General features: G+C 43.9%; 1 protein-coding gene across 1 annotated transcript in view; it reads left to right on the top strand.

Moving 5' to 3' along the window:
* The window catches only part of Pdk1 (Phosphoinositide-dependent kinase 1), a 645,970-nt gene that overhangs the window by 354,294 nt on the left and 272,119 nt on the right, over positions 1 to 19,557 (top strand). The window lies entirely within an intron of this gene.

Genomic DNA, 19,557 nt, shown 5'->3' on the forward strand with positions numbered 1-19,557 from the left:
GTTAGCGCTTACCTTCAAACAGCTGTAAAATCGACATTTTTTAATTTCGCGTGGAATGACACCCTGTCTACTGAAGCCTCAACTTATCAGTGCACCTTGAGAAACCCTGTACACTGTACACGCTGCAATTGCGTCCCAATTCTAACTAATTTGAATAATAATATTATCCCCATAAATCACTCTTCAGAAACCACGCGTCCCCAGAGAAGGAATTCGACCTACCCCATTGCAGTCGTCACTGAAGAAACGTCGTCCCCTCCCAACATTTAACTCGACAGAATTCTAAAGCCGTCTAAGGCCCCGTTTCGTGGAAACGTGAAAACACGAGAAACGGGCTCGTCGACGCGCATTCCGTGCGGTGGAAAGAAGGCAACACTGGTGGATCAGGCTCGCGGATCCATTCCGAAAAAGCTGGACGGCTGGTGAGAGGGGCCCGACTGGGTGTCTAGCCCGTAATTCGAGGCCTTCGTGGCGGAGGCGGTGAATCATGATGTCGGCGCCTAAATTTCTGAAAGGGTCCCCGATGGAGCGGCGCTTAGGCGGCCGTGAAGAAGGTGCTTCCACGCGTAAACACGGCCCACGCGGTCGACTACGTTCGAGTGCGCACGTAGACCGCGAACCTGGACGAAACGGTAACACGGTCCCCCGTTTGAAAATGACCCCGTTGGTCCCACCGCCTTGAACCTAGGTCACGTATCGTGGCTGTTCCTTCGTAGCGGCGAGGCTTTCGGAACCGTGACCTCGAGCGCGTCCCTCTTCGAGAAGGTTTACTGCTGGTTTACCACGTGGGCTGCAAAACGGAGCTGCTTCGACGGCGTTGGGGTCAAATGTATAGACAGCGATGGCGTAATAATGAAGTTGTACATTTGACAGTTAAATAGTGGGAGCAGGTATAACCTAGTGGGAGTAGGTATAACCTAGTGGCAGTAAGCACGCCTCTGATATCATACTTTAGAGTTTATCGTAGGATCCGAACGTATTTACGTTCAAAGAGTATGCCGAAGACGTTCCTGAGCTCATGCTTCTCTTTCACCAGTATATCTGTGCAAGGCGCTGCACCTCGCACGCTGTTTTAACTTCGCGCGATTCATTAGAGGACCATGATGAAAGTCGACTGTCTTGAACACAGTGAACACACTGAGGTGGGAGACGCGAGGGTGGTAATAAATTACACTTCTTAATAAACTCAACAAAGAAATGTGGTTTATTTTAACACCAAAAACTACTTTGGAGAAAATATCGAGCGGACGAACCAACAACCGCTCTACGCGAGTCCTTCTAACCGAATGCCACCACGGTCGCGTTCCTTCCAGAATCGCGGGAAACGCGTACCGCGTGCACAAATTTGGGAAAACCCCGGGCCCTGAGAACAAGGGAGGTTTCGTCGCCAGGAAAATCCAACAGTCACGAAACCTTCAGTTGAACTTTATGACCTTACCCGGTCGCCTTTTACTCCGCTCGAAAATTCGATGCTACGCACGCTACAATACCATAGAATCATAAATAAACTAAATTTCGACCGTAAAACATAACTAGAATGGTATCGGCGCACTGGATCGGTCAGATTAAAACAGTTATTATTTTAATAAATTAAAATAATACATCGAAGCTATTTTGCAGTTAATTAATTATATATATTAGTTTCCGACGTTTCGGTCTTGGTTTAGATCATCTTCAAGGAAAGTTAAAAACATGTATAAAATACTGCGTATGCTAGCATTATTATATAGCAGTATTATTTTAATTCATTAAAATAATAATTGTTTTAATCCGACCGATCCAGTGCGCCGATACCATTGTAGACACCATAGCATCCTTATTAACAAACAGAAAAAGAGTTTTGACTGGAGCAACACCCAGAGGTTTTCCTATAACACTCCTACTTACAAGGAGAGTATTTTAGGTGTCCGCCTCCGATCATTTTGATTTTTGGATATGTTATAGAGGACCGAAAAATAAGAAACACGTGTTTTTTATTTTTCCCCGTTTTCATATTTTGGGGGTGAAAACTGCGTTCAAAGTTAGGGTTGAAAACTCATTTTTGTGGATTTTTGAAAATCTGGCGAGTCAGTCATATTTCGCATTCAAAGACACAAAATTCGTCCATTGACACTATTCCCCTATCTCTAATAGTTCTCGAGATATTCCACAAAAATGATTCTTCAACCCTAACTTTGAACGCAGTTTTCACCCCCCAAATATGAAAACGGGGGAAAATAAAAAAACACGTATTTCTTATTTTTCGGTCCTCTATAACATATCCAAAAATCAAAGTGATCAAAAGCGGACACCTAAAATACTCTCCTTGTTAGTGTCTACACGCCCAAGAGCCCATGCTTGCAAGCTAAACGCCTGTAAAGAGACTTCGTGGCCTCCGCGACCCATATATCGAACTCGCGACGCGACAGGCCCCGTGCATCCTTCAATGGGATCAATGGGAGCAGAGCAGAAGGTGGGTTGTGCACTCCGTACGACCGTAAGCGAGCCTTGTGTGTTTACTTTCCCACGTTTTTGTTTCAAGCCCATTGTCCAGCCGCTCGAGACGTGTTTACTTTGACGGCTGGCTGGCCTGACCCACTTCTCTATTTCGCTGACCGTGCATGCGGAGCGGGTGGAAGGGATATAGTGAGGTCGTAAACTCAGCCAGGCGTTAAAGTAAACAGGTTTCGAGCGTCGGGACAAGGACGTTGAAGAAAAAACGTGGGAAAAGAAGGTGTCGAGCCTCGCTTGGGGTCGTACGCGTAGTATCTCGACTTTCATTCAGTTCCCGCCATTCCCATTGCGGGATGCGCTGGATCCTAAAACGGGACAGCGGCGGCGCAGCCGTTGGGCGTCTCTGCCCGAGGCTATGCCGCGTTACTCGCGCATCTGCCGCGCCGCTTCTTAATCAATTGGAATAATTTTGTGTGCCGTGGGAAAAAGTGGTACCTGCGTACTGTTTTCACGGGCCATTGGAGATTTATTTCCATTACCGGTTGGAGTATTTATCGGTGACTATGCGATTATGTGGATTGAGTAATTCGATGAAGTACAGAAGTTCTAAGGACCAGATATTCTTGAGGCCCCTTTTCACTTCTGTATAGCTTACAATTTTGATTTATTGGTGAAAGGGAGGATACGAAGAATCCTTCTACTGCTAAGTGGCTTCTCAGACTTTCATAGGGTATTCTAAGTGAGGACATTCTTTAAAAGAAATCTGTTCTCGACAGGTGTCCGGGATTCCAATATGAAGTGTTTAGAGAATACTGATAGCGAGGAAGCACAGGAACGCGAGCGACATGGGTGTCGTCACGTATCCTTCCAGGGAAAGATTTCCTAGCAAACCCATTCCAGTTTGCTTCAGAATGTTTTCAATCCCTCGCTGCTGATGCTTTTACAGCGGTTACCATAACCTTCTCCCACAAAGATCGAAGTTTTTTTTACGAATATTGACGTTGATCCTCCTTTCAGTCGAGCCTCCTTAGGTCAGCCTGTTTACCATTCCCATTTGTTCGTTTCCCGAGCTCCGTTCCACGGCGCGGCAGCAAATTGTAAATTAAACGGAGAAGAAAGGAGGCGAGACTCGAGCCACAAAAAGATGAATGAGAGGGCGCGCTCCCTGGGACCGTGTCGGTTCACTTTGGTGCCTTAATGAGGACCACGAGCCCTAGCCTCTTCTACCGAAAGGTAAACAGGGCCCGTGATCCGTGGAACTCGAAAACAGGTAAACAGGGCCCTAAATCATCCTACCATCCGGCACGGGATATCGTTATCGTCTCGCGTGCTCAATAAAGAACCGCCCAGGACCTTCGAGCCCCCTCCATTGTCCTGCAAGTATTTTGCCAGCTTCTTTGACGGAAAAAGTTGTTAACGGCTCCCAATGACCTGGCGAACTTCTCCGTGCATTCGGAGCGAGCGGAAAGCAAGTTTGGTTACTATAAACAATGCTTCTAAATACAGCTACTGGGTAATAATAAATGGATGAACATTGGCAGGTTTTTGATACATTTTGTTATATAATGTAAAAATTAAAATGTTTACAGTTGCTTTAAGTATCCTATCATAACATCTTGCATGTTTCGTGATTGTACTACAAGTGTTAGAATGCATAAAATTTTTGTCATTTTCTTCTTTGATACATGTTAAATAAATCGCAGTAACAGGTTAAGTTTTACTTCTCTGAAGTCAGTAAAGACTGGTTCAGATACGTCCAGTAGTTTAGTCGATTAGCAAATAATTTAATCATTTTTCGCGTGTGGATATTAAAATCTAGTCGAGTAGTTTAATAAAACAATCGTAAATTACTAAATTACTCGCTACTCGACTAAATTACTGGACCTGTCGGTTGCAACCTTTAGATACATCGCCACTTAAATTTGATTATGCAAATTTGAAGGAAAAAAGAATCAGCTACAAGACAAATTCACGAACCTTCCCGTTTTCCTTCCCGTTGGAGTTACCTCTGGCTACAACAATGGCTCGGTACAGTTAGTTACATGGTTCCCACTGAACCCACAATTCCCGTCCACGTTAGTTTCCAGCAAAGTCAACATTGACTTTAATTCCCGCCCGTGCCTCCAGTAATTGAAAAATCCCTCTACAGAAACGAGTTACACGATCGACGGCCCCCATGGTGTCGTTAGGTATATTCCGAAATAGAAGCACACTCATCTCATTACGAAAGAGCATGCTATTATCGAAACGCGGTTTGGGAGGAAACGAAGAACGAAGCGAGCGAAGGGAGTTGTAGGGAAACGTAAACAGAGGGAGAGGAAAATACCAACGGTGGAAATGGATGGATCCGGGAGGAGGGGGGGGGGGGGGCGAGAAAGAGAATGGACGCGGAGCTGCCGAAGCCGTCGGCTAGGCACTCGAATTCCTTTGTCTGGTCTACGGTCGGTTGCATCGAGCGGATAAGAAACGACGTGCTATATAGCAGGCCGACAGTTCCTCGACTCCGCGTCGGTTGGTGGTCCCTTCGCGAAGAGACGAATGGAATGCGAGAGGCAGAGGTCCGCCGGACGAGCGGGAGGGGGGAGAGCGTGGGCCACAAACGGGTCAGGTGGAAGGGCCCACGGGGCCCAAACGGTTCCCATTCTCGCCTGCTGGTGGGGGAGGAGGGCAGTGAAACCGTGGGGGTCTTGTGAATGAATCTACCTGCCCCCCCACCCCCACCCCCTTTCTCCTTCCTCCCGGCTCCTCGGCGCGGCGGTGCTTTTGGTCTGCACTCCGATTTCAAACTGGAATTCTCTTTCTCTTCCTTTTTCTCTCCTCCTTCCTCCCTGCCCGATCTTTTCACCGTTTCGGCTCCCCGTGCGTGCTTTCTCTCGCTCGGCGGCCGGCGTTCCTCTTTCCTTCCACCGACTGTCTCTCAGCGCGGCGTTTCTCAGGCGCTTGGACTTCGTGGAATTTCGTCGTAAGGATGATCGAAAGCGAATATGGGCCTCGGGGTGAAACAGGGAGGGAGACGGAGGTTGCGTGGGCAGAACGTGTGAACGTGGCCGAACTGCGCCTGCCGACATCGTTCGCCGGCGTACTGGGTTCTAGGGTCTGGATTTGTGTTTACGGTAAGAGAAATTTTGCGAGGAGGCTCCTCTTGGTGTTTTCCGGCGTGCACGAGTAATTCGAGTTGTGCTTTCTTTGTGATTAATTCGAGTCGAGGGAAGGATGTCATTTTCATTTTCTTAAATGAAGGGAATCATGTTTCATGCGTTTATCAGGATAAATGGTGTATAGTCTTGGTCAATCCCTTTTTAGTATTCTCATAAAGCCTAACGGTGAATATCTGTTAAAGTCAGTTTGCATATGAAACTTGTGATGTTGAAATAAAGTACCTACTCCAAAATAGAGTACCTGTCGCTTGTATTAAACAGAGAAGAATAATGATTATTCATGACACCGTATGCAAGGTGTTGCAGTATTCATTCCCATAAACCATACTACGTATGTCCACCATCGATCTTCAAACCGACCTATACATTTGTCCCAGACCACCTTTGTTTAACACTTTCGCTTATGCCGAAGAAACCACAACTTTCCTCTCCAAGAATTTATCATTGAAACTTGAAGATTTATTTACAATTACGTAAAGCCTGTAATGTAGGTCGTTTGAAGTCTGCACGCGAAGTTGAAAACGAGTTTCGAGTACCTTGTTCTTACGCGAAGCAGAAGACAGATGTTGCAATAACGAGTACGATTATTCAACTTTGTCAGCAACCTGGCCCTGGAAATTCATTTCTCTCTCTGTTTTTGTAAGAAAACTTTATCTTCGTCTATTTTAATTTTTTCCAGAGCATTTGCGTGCGCGACATCGAACAAATTATCAAAATCCTGTTGAAACTCCTCCTCGCGGCGTCTATGAAAATCCTGTGTCTCCTTGCAATTTTTTTGCAGGTCTCGCCAGACACGATAAAGATCCACGAGCTTCTTAACGCAATTAGGAACAGCTCTCGTAGGTATTCTAGCTTTTTCTCAGAATACAATGCACTCCCTAATGACAAGATTAGCGCTTTCACTTACAGTCAATTTAACTTCGAGTATGTTAAAAAATAGAACTGCGAGAACTTGACGATTGGACGGTAATTTTGCACCCGTTATTTGGTGATTTACCTCACCAACCAAGAAAATACTTTTTTTATTGCTTCTTCGTTCCACTGACAGCTTCGAAACACAAAACAATCCGCGTTAATTACCCGACAAGCCGAGACTGAATGACAATAACAGCGGGCACGCGCCGCACCTGTAACGCACCTTTTTTGAACATGTTTCCGCGCATGTCGGCACGGGTTGCACTGCGCCAAATAACGTAAAAAAATATTTTCTAGTATTTTGGGGAGTAATAAAAAAATTTAGAGCCTCTGCATTGTAAAATAAAAACTTTGAAAAATAAGGGACACCCCACTGAGGATATTATAAATAACACAGAAATGTGTTTGGTGTAGCTATAAGAGCTTGAATCTGATCACTCTATCAACGACTCCAATTTAATTCAAGGCTTTCGTCCTTTTGTAGCGCTCGAAATGAAATTCTTCCTACCACAAGGAACTCGAATTCTAAAAATTTATTCGCCAAGATATAAACGTATCCAGTGTTTGTCAACAGTTCGAACTCAATTCACGTTCTCCAGCTACACCTGTCGCCTTTTGCCGGTGCATCCAAGCTTCAGAATGGAATTCTTCGCACCGCCTCTCCTCCCTTCGCTGCTCCATCATTCCCAAGTATTTCGAAGGCACGGACGCTCTTCACAGAGCGAGGATCGAGACCGCTCAAAGGGACTGGGTGGGCGGAATCGGTATAAACGTGTGAACGGAGCCACGCATAGATTACAGAAGACACCTGTTGGGTGTCTGCCGCGCTTCCTCGTAAATCTGGCCGCGCTAAAGAGTTCCCAGGAACTGTTATTGTACCGTTTCATCATTCGCACGAAATTATTCTTAGGCCAGAATCCTCAACTTTTCTTCCCATACACCCCTCTTCGCGCCACCTACCCTACTTTCCGCCCTGGCAAAACTTCCTTCCAAGAAGCACCTTCCTCGCCTCACGGATATCCCATTCGAAACATTCTTAAAAAAAAAATCCCACAACCGAACAGTCACAACGAACATACCTGAAAGCACTGCCTCCGAGCAACGTCTCCCTTCAGCCTCGCACCTCCCCGCCCCAACACCGCGGTGGCATTCCAGAAGTAACTAACGATCGTGGAATTTCCACGCTCCTTTTGGCTCGTTTTCACGAGAAATTATGCGCCACCAGACGCATAATTGCGTCGGGATGTCCGGCGCACGTGCACACCGCCATTTGCATTTCAAGTCGCCCCCATACCCCCTCGCCGATCCGTTTTCCACCGTGGAAAAACAGGCATCCGTGGGAAGAAATGTCGCCGTTTGTTTGCGCATCGCGGGCTCACCGTTCAGACGCGTACACCGCCGAGAAAAATGCAAATCGACCAGCAGAGCGGTGGAAAGACGACGTCGTTTTCCATCGTTTTTCGTGGAACGAACGTTTGGCAACCGCGTCCCACCTCCCTCCTCGCCCCTGCCCGTCCAGCGGTTCGACGAGGAAGCTCCACCTAATCTCCATTTTCCAGCGTCACCGGTGTGTCCTTTCCAAGATCGTGAATTATGGACCCGGTACGAAAAGCTGGTGCATACACACCGCCGGACCTAACTAAATGGTAATCGACGACGATTTATCTTCGGTCTCGATCCTGCTCACCCTCCAACCCCCCCCCTACCCTTCAACCCCAACGTCCTGCCTGGACGCCCGTTTTCCACGTCACCGTTCGATCCGTGTAAGAGGCACCTGCCACTTGTTGAACCCGGAGGGAAACAGAAAAGTCCCCGTCCCGCGGGGAAACGGCGTCATCCAGAGCTGGAGGAATTTTACGTGGGACTGGGAGTAGGGAGTGGATGTAGAATGATGTTGTTCGGGATCGGAGGATACGTTGGCTTGGCTGGAATAACAGGAATTTTTGTTAGTGTAACAGAAGTGCTCGAGATACCGCGTGCTTTCTAGGACAGTGTGGTATCGGTTCGATCTCGATTCTAATGCAGCTCACTAGAATTTCAAATTCGGGTTCCGCTCGGTTGTAGAACAAGCTCCGGCAAGGGTCAAGCCAGTTCTCAGTTGGATGTAGCTCGGTGATTCTGTGTTAGTGAGAATGAATGTCTTCGTTAAATTCTATTCTGACTTTGTTGAAGGCTTTTTCATTTCTTCCCTCATCTAGCTGTGCAGGGGAAGGTGGGGTAAAATGGAACGGTTAACTTTGGAGGGTGATAACTTAAAATCGGGAGGAGAAAAAGACACCAGACTTCAACAGGAGTCTTCAGTGGACGTTAGGCTATAAGAAAATCGAAGTCATTGTTAAGAAAAATCTTTGGGAACGACGGTAAATGAAATTTACCGGGGGTATTGAAATCTTCGCCTCGCTCAAATTGTGGGGTAAGACGGAACACCCACTCGAAGACCGTGTAAACGTACAAAATCTTTATTTTTATGATTTAAAGTGTATTCGTTTATGTTAAAATCTATAAATATGTGTTTTAGGTGTAACTATTGCAAATAAAATATAACAAAAATATATATTATACATATAAGAGAAAATATTTTATTAGATAACATGAAAATTACGGAAAATAATCAAATATAAATATAATATCGTAAAAGAAGGATAGATTAATACGGTTTGTTTATTATTTTATGAACAAAAATCACATACAAATGTATCATCTTCCTTTTCAGCGCTGGCGTAGGCCTCGTGGGCCCACCCTTTACATGCAGTCATTTAGTAAACATTTAATATTTACAGTTCAGCGTGTGGTAAAGAACTTTTTATATACGCCAAAATGTAGCGCAAGGACTATAGAATCCAACGATGTACTTGCCGTTATTAATTTTCCAAATCCAAGTACCGAAAAGTGGTCGAAAGTCCAACGCAATATTGAAACGTCGATACCGGAAATTTTTCCAACTCTCTTAATGGAAAAATAACGCGTGCAGGGGTCTATGGTCTATCACAAAATGCTATGAGGACCCTTTGGTTCCATGTCACGCGATACCAACTCATTCGCAGCTCTTATCTAACAGAAACATTGGTGTTCCGTTTTACCCCACTTTTCCCTACACTTTGAAGTTCAAAATACATGTCATTTCTCTGCTCTTTCGTAACCTTAAAGAGTGGGATACGAACTGATAATATGTAAGCGCGCGGGAAGGGTTTTCAAATTGTCGGAAAGTTGGCCTTTGATCGTGCTTCTTTTCCGTGCCGAGAAATCTTCGATCCACATCTCGCGTTGGCTCGCGGGATGATGAAGCGGAAGCGCGGCATTTGGGCGCGTACCCGCGTAACGGCGTTTTATTTTCGATAATTGGCAGCAACCGTCGTGGGGCAAGATTTCATCCGGAATCCAACGATGTTAATCGATATCGCCCGGCAGCCGGATGCTGGGGAAAAGTTTCCTCCGCCGGCATTTTAACGATCCGCCGAGAACTCCGGGTCTTATTAAGCGAGCTCGAGGAGTCTTCTTAAAATTTCTTCGCCGGCGCCGCTCCCGGGGAGACACCGTCAACGGGGGACACTCGTCGAACGGAACTGCGGACGTTTAATTCTCGATAATTGCTACCGCGTTCACGGACATCGGGGTCCTCGACTTGGAATTACTTGCGTCTTCGTGCCATCCCCTTCCTGTCGCTGCCCCTTCGCTCGCCATTGTTCACTGTCGAACAATCTCCGATCTGTTCGACACCTTCGTCAGAGTTGCCTCTTTGATCTCCTCGGTTCCTTGAGGTACGTTTCCACGTGATATAGAGGGATGTAGGGACGTTTGTCATTGTTGGAACTGAAAGTTGCGTTGTAGTCATAGTTTAATCAGTGAAATCAGGAAAAGTTAGCTTTCAGAGATACTTTGGGGACTGTGCTCTGAAATAGCCACAGGGGAAATCAGATTAATGGATTGAAAGGTAAATGTAGGTATAGTAGTTTAGTAGTGAGAACTCTAGTGCGCATGCTCATGGAAATTGAGCTCCAGAGTATAAATTCTGTGGGGAGGAGGAAGACTAGGTTGAGGGTTTGACAGGTGTAATTGTTGGGTACCTGGCAATCAAATATCTTTGATAAGAATTTCTTTTCCACCTCCTCCTTTGAACTCTGATAAACCTGATTATTCAATATAATTGCCTATAAATCCATAAAACTTCTGTGTCCACCGATAATGTTTATTATATCCCTTCACAGCTTCCTTCAATTTAACACAATGATTTAATCACATGATCTATTTGTGTTCCCAAAAATAAATGTGTACTCTTTTCCCTAGAAATCCACCCCAATCATCCAGCTCCTCAGCTTTAATTTAATAGGAATCTCCAAAAGCTTTCCACACCCAACAGACTTAAATCATATTCTGCCTTCTAACACATTCTTCAAGGTGCAATAAGTCAGCAGGAACTCCTAGCCTCCGTTAAAGGAACACTGCTCTGAGTCACACAACTGCGAAAACATTTTTCCAGGTAGTCAAATGGAAATATGTGGCAGGTTTACGCAGCCGTTCCAAAAAGTATTGTGCCTTTCACCTGCAACACAGCTGTACCTTCCAGAGGATCCTGAAAAATCGCCCCAAAAGTTCTTTGTTCCTCGCGATCCCAACGACGAATCTTCGTCGCGTGGAATCAGCGGGCCACTGCAGCGAAAAAGTACCGAGACCTGGTCGAGCTTCTCTATAGAGGCTCTAGAATCGTTCCACTAAAGCGAACGAGCGTTTTGCCGCTCGTGCGTGAACTGGCTAGGTCGAATCATTTGTCACGGGACACGTGCCGCTCCTCGAATTATTTCGTTCCTCCAGCGTTCTTGACGTGCCCGCGAGAAGCTTTGAATTCGAAATGGGACCTCCAGGGGAGAGATCCTTCCTCCCATTGGAAGAAATGGGCCAACCAGAGATTGAAAAGGGGGAGTCAGGATTAGATGAGAAAGTGTATACATAATAATTTGGTATTATATAATTTAAGGCTCCTCCAATTCAGGTGGATGTCCTGTAGATTACAGTTTGTTGATTAAAGTCTGAACGATATCACTTGTGTGTTGAAGGATACCTACCCTCTGTCAATAGACTTCAACTGCCACTATACTTTTAACAAAAGTGAGAGTCTCCCAGGAAGAAGCACTTTGCAGAGAATTGCGAGGGGATCGTTTAAAAAATGAATGCAAATTTGAAATGTTGAAATTCTCAGAATTAGTACAACTTTCCCCATCACTCACTTGAATGAATTTCTATTAAAACCGACACCCTTTTTATCCAAACAATCCAACTTGTAAGAACAATATTAAGCACCAACAAACCTAAATTACTCCGCGAACTACCCCTCAAATATCAATCCACTTTGTCCCTTCCAGCCCCAACAATAAACACTCTATCATCCCCGAAAGTCCTCCGATCCATCCAATAAAACGGTTTACCTTCTCACGCGGAGGAGAGCCGATCGTCTCTCGTTTGGAAGAAGATTCGAAGCACGTTGTCAGCCGTCTTCGAGGACCCGTCTACGTGCGTAAACCACCGTGTCGCCGCTTAGCCTTTGTTCAATGGTGTAAAGAATGATTCTACTTAACCTGTTCGCCGGGTAATGGCGTCCGTTGTAAACCGCGCGGGAGTCACGTCGGCTGCGCCGCCCTTTTTCGAGCTCCACCCGCGCAGATCTTTTATTTACTCTGCTTTTGGATCGAAGATCGCGTCTGAAGGTGGATTGACAGCCATCGAGACAGGCACATGGTCATTTCGTGGAGAGCGGTGCACATAGAAGAGGCGCGCGAAGAGGGTTTCGTGGAAGCTTGGTGAAAGGGGCTGCGCGAGCGGCTGGATCTCTTGGCAAGTGAAAAAGATCGATTTGTCGGTCGGGTGAATGGTCGATCGGAGCTATTTCGAGAGAGGAAGACTGGCATACTTTTCGAAGGGGATATTTTTAACCCATTAAGCGCTTAAGACGGATATAATCGTCACGCACGTGTGTATTATACAGGAATTAAGAGGGATACCTATATCCGTGTTCACTTTTTAGCGAGGGGGTTCACTCGGCCGTTCATATGAAGATTCGCGACATTTATGTAGGTGTACTATAGTATGCAATGGTGGACATATACAGTGGCGGACGAAAGAAAGTTTACAACTTTTAAAATCACATAAGTAACTTTTTTAGAATTGTTCCAAACGACATGAGTCTTTTTTTAAAGCTACAAGAATTAGTTCGCTATGACGTGTTTCGTCGTTTTGAAAAAAAAATGCAATTGGTCAGAAAAGCAAAAGAAAAATAGTAAATGTCGTTTTTAAAACTTTTTTCTGAGCCTGTAATGAAAATTCAAAATACCCGGTTGTAGATTGAAGTAAGTTGTATACATACCTGAAATTTCATCAAAATCGGTTAACGTTGCTCTGATCTTAAAGATCGCAGAATAAGGTCGAAAATCGCGAAATTCACGAAATCAGCGATTAGGCATTAGGCATGTATACAACTTACTTCAATCTACGAACGAGTTTTTTGAATTTTCATTACAGGCTCAGGAAAAAATTTGAAAAACGACATTTACTATTTTTTTTTGCTATTCCGACCAATTGCATTTTTTTTCAAAACGACGATACACGTCACTTGGCAAACTAACTCTTCTAGCTTCTCAAAAAACTTATGTCGTTTGGACCAATTCTAAAAAAGTTACCTATGTGATTTTAAAAGTTGTAAACTTTCTTTCGTCCGCCACTGTATCTTAAGAATTTAGCTTAGCTTAATACAGTCCCAAATAGTAACCTATACTCATAACTATCTACACGAGGAAGCGTGAGTGTATAGCCAGTATTCATGTCACATATCTTTTCACTTTCTTTAATCGCAATACTTATTTCGATTTTCCTGACGACACAACCTCTCATTTCAGCTTCCACTGAATGACCATTATGCAAAGAAATGTCAATTAAAAGTTTAAACATTATTATAAGTTTATAAATGGAGTGTAGTTGCACTTTTAATATCCTATATTTTTAGTTACGCGTATTAAGCAAACATTAATCAGTTCAATTCTTATTAAAAGTATGCGGTCATTTACTGGGCTTTTACACGTTTTGCATTTTATAATTATTTTTTCTTAAATTACGATAAGAATAAGCAATTATTTTTATATAAATCTCAAGAAACATAAATTTAAATGCAATTTCAACAGTTGTTTTGTTGTTATACATAAATATATTCAAGAATTAATCTCATAGATTCCATAGATTCAACAATTCGGTCATTCACAGGTTGACCCTACCATTGTCATACTCGCCGATTATTATTTACTCATTTAAACTTCCCGGTATCTTTCGACAACTACCTATACATCTTTCGCGCAGAAAGAGTTCGCACTCCTTTCTCGGTGGTGTAAGAAACTCGGTATTACAATCGTTCCTCCGTTTCCTTCGTTCCCTCCCCCCGAGGGAGATCCACTCGGCCAGCAGGATGTCGGAAAATTTCCCTCGCTCAAGCGTGACCGTGCCCCGCCGCAAATTACGATTATTCCCATCGCGGGTGCCTCCATCGAATCGTCAAATCGCGAGCGTTGCTCGCAGAATGTGACGTAACGAGAATGCCATTATTCCCCGGGCGATATTAGCGGTTACCTCCGCCCCCCTTCGCTTCGCTGCCCGGGCTGGGCCCCCTGTTCTTTCCACTCAGCTCGCTTCTTCCTCCGTTTTCTTCACTTCGCCGCGAATGCATCGGCTTGTCAACGGGTAACGGTACGAAACGCACGCCCGTTGCAACCGAGCAGCGAAGGGTGAGGCGGGATAGGCTTCCTGCTTCCTGTTTCTTTCCGTAATTTCCGCGCCGGGATCGCGGCCGATTACCATTCCTGCCGCGCTACGAGGCCGACAATGAGAGGAAAATAATTAACCGATCAGCGATAATTGAGTGCTGAAACGTGTACTCAAGCCAGAGGCTCGTTTCCTCCATCGACCGTGGCCGAACGGAAGAACGCGTTCCTCGTGGATAAACGCTCTTCAAGCGTCTTTCACGGTCCCCTTTCCTGTTGGGCGTTTCCCTCCCACGGTGAAGGATTCGCGCCGTTTCTGGGGAACAGTCGATTCCTCGAAGACCCTCGTGTTTCTGGGGGCTTAACACTTTCGCTGCGTATTTAAATTTTCGGACGATTCCTGAAAAGTGTCAATTTTACATGAATAAAAACAGTTTTTAATTTTCAACATTTTTTGTACTTTACATGTTTATCACAGTACCTACAAGAGAATACATTTTTTTAATGCGTGGACTAAAAAAAGCAGCGAAAGGGTTAATTGGTTAATTCCGCGGGAGGGGCACCCCATATTGTAACACCGGTTGTCGCTACCGGGTGAAAAACACCCAAAATTGAAACGTAAAAAACCACGGTTTCAGATTTTTTTTTAACTTTGTAATTTTTAAGTTTAAGTACAGTGTTTTAAGAATCAAAGAAAATTTATGAAATAGCTTAAAATCTTTATTAAAGTTCTTTAAAAAATTGTAACAAAAACTCATATTTTCGCAACTAGCGGCTCTGTGGTAAATTTTACCCAGTAGCGCCTCCCGCCGAGTTAATGCAATTCATGTGACAAATCTAAGAGCGTAAGTCATCGACGAGTGATAAAGAGGGACTGGGTTATTATTAACAAGCTCTGTGCTACGTGAAACACGGGTGGCCCACGATGTATTATTATTATTATTTGTTCAACGTGTAAGGCCATTTAGTTTACAATACACAGTTAATAAAGTTAAGAAATAAACAGAGTAAAAGAAAAGAAATGCCAGTGCAAAAACAATGAAACAAGAAAAAATTAATTTCTGTGTGATGTTCATCGTAATTGAACCCTTCAGTCAAAGGGAAAAGGTATTTCTCAATTTTTGTATTCAGTGTCGATATCAGAATAGAGTAAAAGCAGCTGAAATTACGAGGAATATTCCAGAATCACTATTTCTCTGTAACTGAACATCAAATGTACCACATACCTGAATTTCCACCTTGGCAAGGAACACGGAACGCGTTAATGGTGAATCGACTGTGTAGCTCTTCATATGGAAATAAGTGTAAAGGAAAGAGAGCTGCAGTGGGACTAAGGATATGCAACACGAGTGATAGTTGACTGGAGCATCCTCGTGAAAGCTACCTCCACTAGTGACATACACTGAAATCAGTCTCAGCCATGACCCCAAAACTTTCAAAACACTCCTCTCCCAAAGACACCTCAATAATTCATGAATCACCTTCAAAGAACCTTCCAAAGTCACCGGAACCCCCAGAATTCTAAAGACAGAAATGTCACCTCTGCCGCGAAGCTCCCAAAGTGCCCGCAGGGTTCCGGAGGACGCGCGAAACGCAGTTCTCATTGAAATGCTTTTGGCCGATTATTGCTCGAAGGATCCTGTACCCTGACGATCCTTCCCCGCGTACAAAAGGACCTACAGAAGCTCCAGCGAGAAACACGCCAGCCGCTATCTTCGACGAGGGTTCGAGCAGGGGTGGAGAGCGAGTTGCAGCCTAAAACAACAACTCATTTTCGGCCGATAATTTACAGGCCCGTTGCGGCTGTGAGGTCGGAAGGCAGAACGCGTCCAGAATTTCCAAAGCGCGGTACAGATTCCAAGAAGGCCGCGCCATTAGTTGGACCACGTTGTGTCAATGGATTAGAGAAGAGCGCCGCCTCCTCGAGTCCTCCGCTCGACGGCCCGCTTTTCCAGCCACTTTCTTCGCCACCCCCGTCGCTCAGGCGGCTGCCGTCCCCGTGTCTGCTTTTTCTCACAGCCCTCCCAGGATTATCCTACCGGCATGTTTTTTCCACGGTCACCAGCCGGAATCCCCATTGTCCTTGTATCGGGAAAGCGTTTCTTGGAAAAGGGGAAAAATACCACGGCAAACGATCATCCTCGTGAACCAAGCTCGAGGATTAGCGGCGGAGCAGCTTGCACGATGTTAATCGCAGGAATCTACTTAGTTACGAAGGATCTCTTCCTGGAAGATAAACAGTGGACGTTTCTTTCGTGGGAGGATCCTGTGTACAGGATTCGCGGAAAGTGGCGTTCTTTTTTTTAAGTGTTTGAACTGGGTTGCTCGGGTTGCAGCTGTGGATTCGAAAAATGTTTAATCATTGCTGGAAGCTTTTATTTCAAGCACTCTTATAGTTGAATTTAATATTGGGGGGGAGCCGAGTTGAACGGATAAAAATATTTTTAATGCAAATTCAGTAAAATTCTTTGGGTGATTATAAAAATTTATTTTAAGAAGAAAATCCAGTTTCTTTTCTTCTTTTTACATAGCCCATTCTTGGGGGTGCCAGACCACCTCTGGATCTTAAGGATCCAGTAATTATTAGTAGGGGAGACCGGGGCTAAAAGTTCCGATTTCGATAAAACATAAAAAAAATGACTGGAAAATAATGCAGTTATTCTCTTCACTATTGACTAAGTTTTTGTTAAATTTATTATATTTTATGATTTTAAGCTTGTGATTAATATATTGTAATAGGTTTTTTGTAAAAAGTAATTTATTTGTGGCTGGTCGAAGCGGAACTTCTTACCCCTTTATGGGGCAAGTTGTTTCTAAGATATAAGAGTTGCCTTTTAATGAAACATTTCATTTTCTAATGAAATAAAGCAGAATTTTATTAATAATGTTTATTTATGAAGGATCGGATCAGCAAAAATGTATTATTTTTAAAAGAAAACCAAAACAATATAATAACGAAATAGACCAAAAAATAATGATAGAAAAATATTTACTTATCTGGTGCGCCACTAATAGGTTCTTGCTTACAACCACACGAATCGCTGTCGCGGACGCTATTAAAATGGGCGAGAGAGTAGCGTGATCAACTCACGCGGAAAAAATAATTTAAAGTACAACGCTCTTTTCATTTTGAAGATAGAACCGTCGGAACAACTTACCCCCGGAACTTTTAGCCCCGGCCTCCCCTACTTTGTGGTATTTAGGTTAACTATTTTGCTCTTTATACAGGTTTATCTTTCATTCTTTGGACACTGAATGTTTTACTGTAGAAATTTCTGTATTTCGAAGGGAGAATTGCGCATTGAAGCAGCACGTCACGAACAGCCATGCTTTTCATCCTGGTTTTTGCTGCGAGGGCAATAAGAAAAGCGACGTTTCGCGACGGGCTTTCCGTGCATCCTTCTTCCCTCGTTAGTGCGACAGCCATCTTGGAAAAAGCTTCGACACAATTATCGTCGGTACTATGCGAACAGGGGACGCGATGCCTGGTCTGCGATTGTTTGACACCCTAAAGCGCCTCTGTCAATTATGAAAAGTCGGAATATTGATTTAGAGAATGCTCTTCAATGTTTCGCGTTTCTTCGCGACAGGGCATTGATAGTGACTCGCAACGACAGTATCTTCGCGTCTACCTGCACTCCAATTACTTCTCGATCCGCTTGTCAACTTCAGCGCTCCTCTTATCGATGAACGAGGGGAGATGTTGCTGCTGCGCGGATTTCTGCAGTCGGGTCATCATTACTGAAGCACTATTGTCTTCTTCCTTCAATACTGTCTGTTCATAGAGGCTGATGGCTGTTAGTCTGTAGTATAGTTGGCGTTGCTGGGGATACAGCAACAGTGACGTTTGTAGAAGGACTGAAGAGAAGGTGGTAGAAAACATAGAGGTTCAAGAGTGACCAGGCATGCTTTGCCCGATCAAGCTCTTCCGCCGCTCTGGGCAAAAATGATTTCTGCTGCCCTTTATATTCAATTATAAATAATTATTTTAAAATATAATCTTTGACAGTGAGTACATTTTTTGTAGGCAATTGTTGAATAACAACAGCCTTTTGTTCTATAAAAAAATTTAATATTCATAAGTTACTAATTAACCAATTTTGTCGCCCCTAAATTTGGCCTCCTAGATCGAGCCCTGTGAGTGACCTCCTATTGCTAGGAATTCAAAATTATTGCCTTGAAACTATGCACATTATCCGCCAAATCCAGAATCTACATAGTCATCGCTATTCCCACAGAATTATATAGCACTGTGGAGTGCAAGGAGTCTTTGGCTCCGCCCCCGTTCCCATCTTCTGCTTGCTCATGCGCATTGGAGGCCTCACAACTGCTCGGTCTAAGTATTAATTATCAATAGGTACACCACGTATTAAATTTTGAGCTTTCTCATTCCCCTATCTTTTTCTCCGCAGCATCTGGCAGAGGGATGTATTTATTACTCGTGACTACACCGATTATCGCATTGAAATTATAGTTCAAAGTTCCATGAACTCGTTCTGCCATCTTCTCCATCACTCAGTTCCCTCGTTCCTGGAAGGCAATCGGGTTGTCCAGTTAACAAAGATATGCATTCCAGCGGACGTGATCAGCCGCGAGTTATCGCATATCTCGCGAATTAACCGGTTAATTGTTATCGCCAGGATAGCCACGGCGACGAGGCCTACGGGGCTTTCTGGTTTTTCTTCCCTTCCACGTTCGTTCGCACGCCGTCGCTGTCAGCTCATATCTCGAAACTGGCAATTAACGGTGCCAGCGTGCGATTATAGACGCGGACAAACTGTCCCTGTCCGGGGAACTCGAGATGGGACGGTCCAACCTCCTGTTTTCGATGGTCCGTGCCATGAGAGACACGAGGAGACGGATATTCAAGAAAGTATGTTCTATTCTCGGAATCGAGTAACATTATCGGGACTGTGAGAAACTTCGGATCCTTTTGTATGTCTTAGGAAAGGATACAGTCACGTCTTATAGTAGAAATGGAAGATTTTTGTCACTTAAGACCACTAAACATTCCCTACCTCTTTATTATTATTATTATTATTATTATAATTATTATTATTATTATTATTATTATTATTATTATTATTATTATTATTACTATTATAATTATTATTATAATTATTATTATTATTATAATTATTATTATTATTATTATTATTATTATTATTATAATTATTATTATTATTATTATTATTATTATTATTATTATTATTATTATTATTATTATCAAAGGGAAACATTAGATTAGATTTTAGATCACAGAGAATGTAGAAGATAACACTAATCAACAATATTACAGTTTGAGGAACTGAAAC

The sequence above is a fragment of the Andrena cerasifolii genome, chromosome 1 (assembly GCF_050908995.1).
Source record: "Andrena cerasifolii isolate SP2316 chromosome 1, iyAndCera1_principal, whole genome shotgun sequence".
NCBI lineage: Eukaryota > Metazoa > Arthropoda > Insecta > Hymenoptera > Andrenidae > Andrena > Andrena cerasifolii.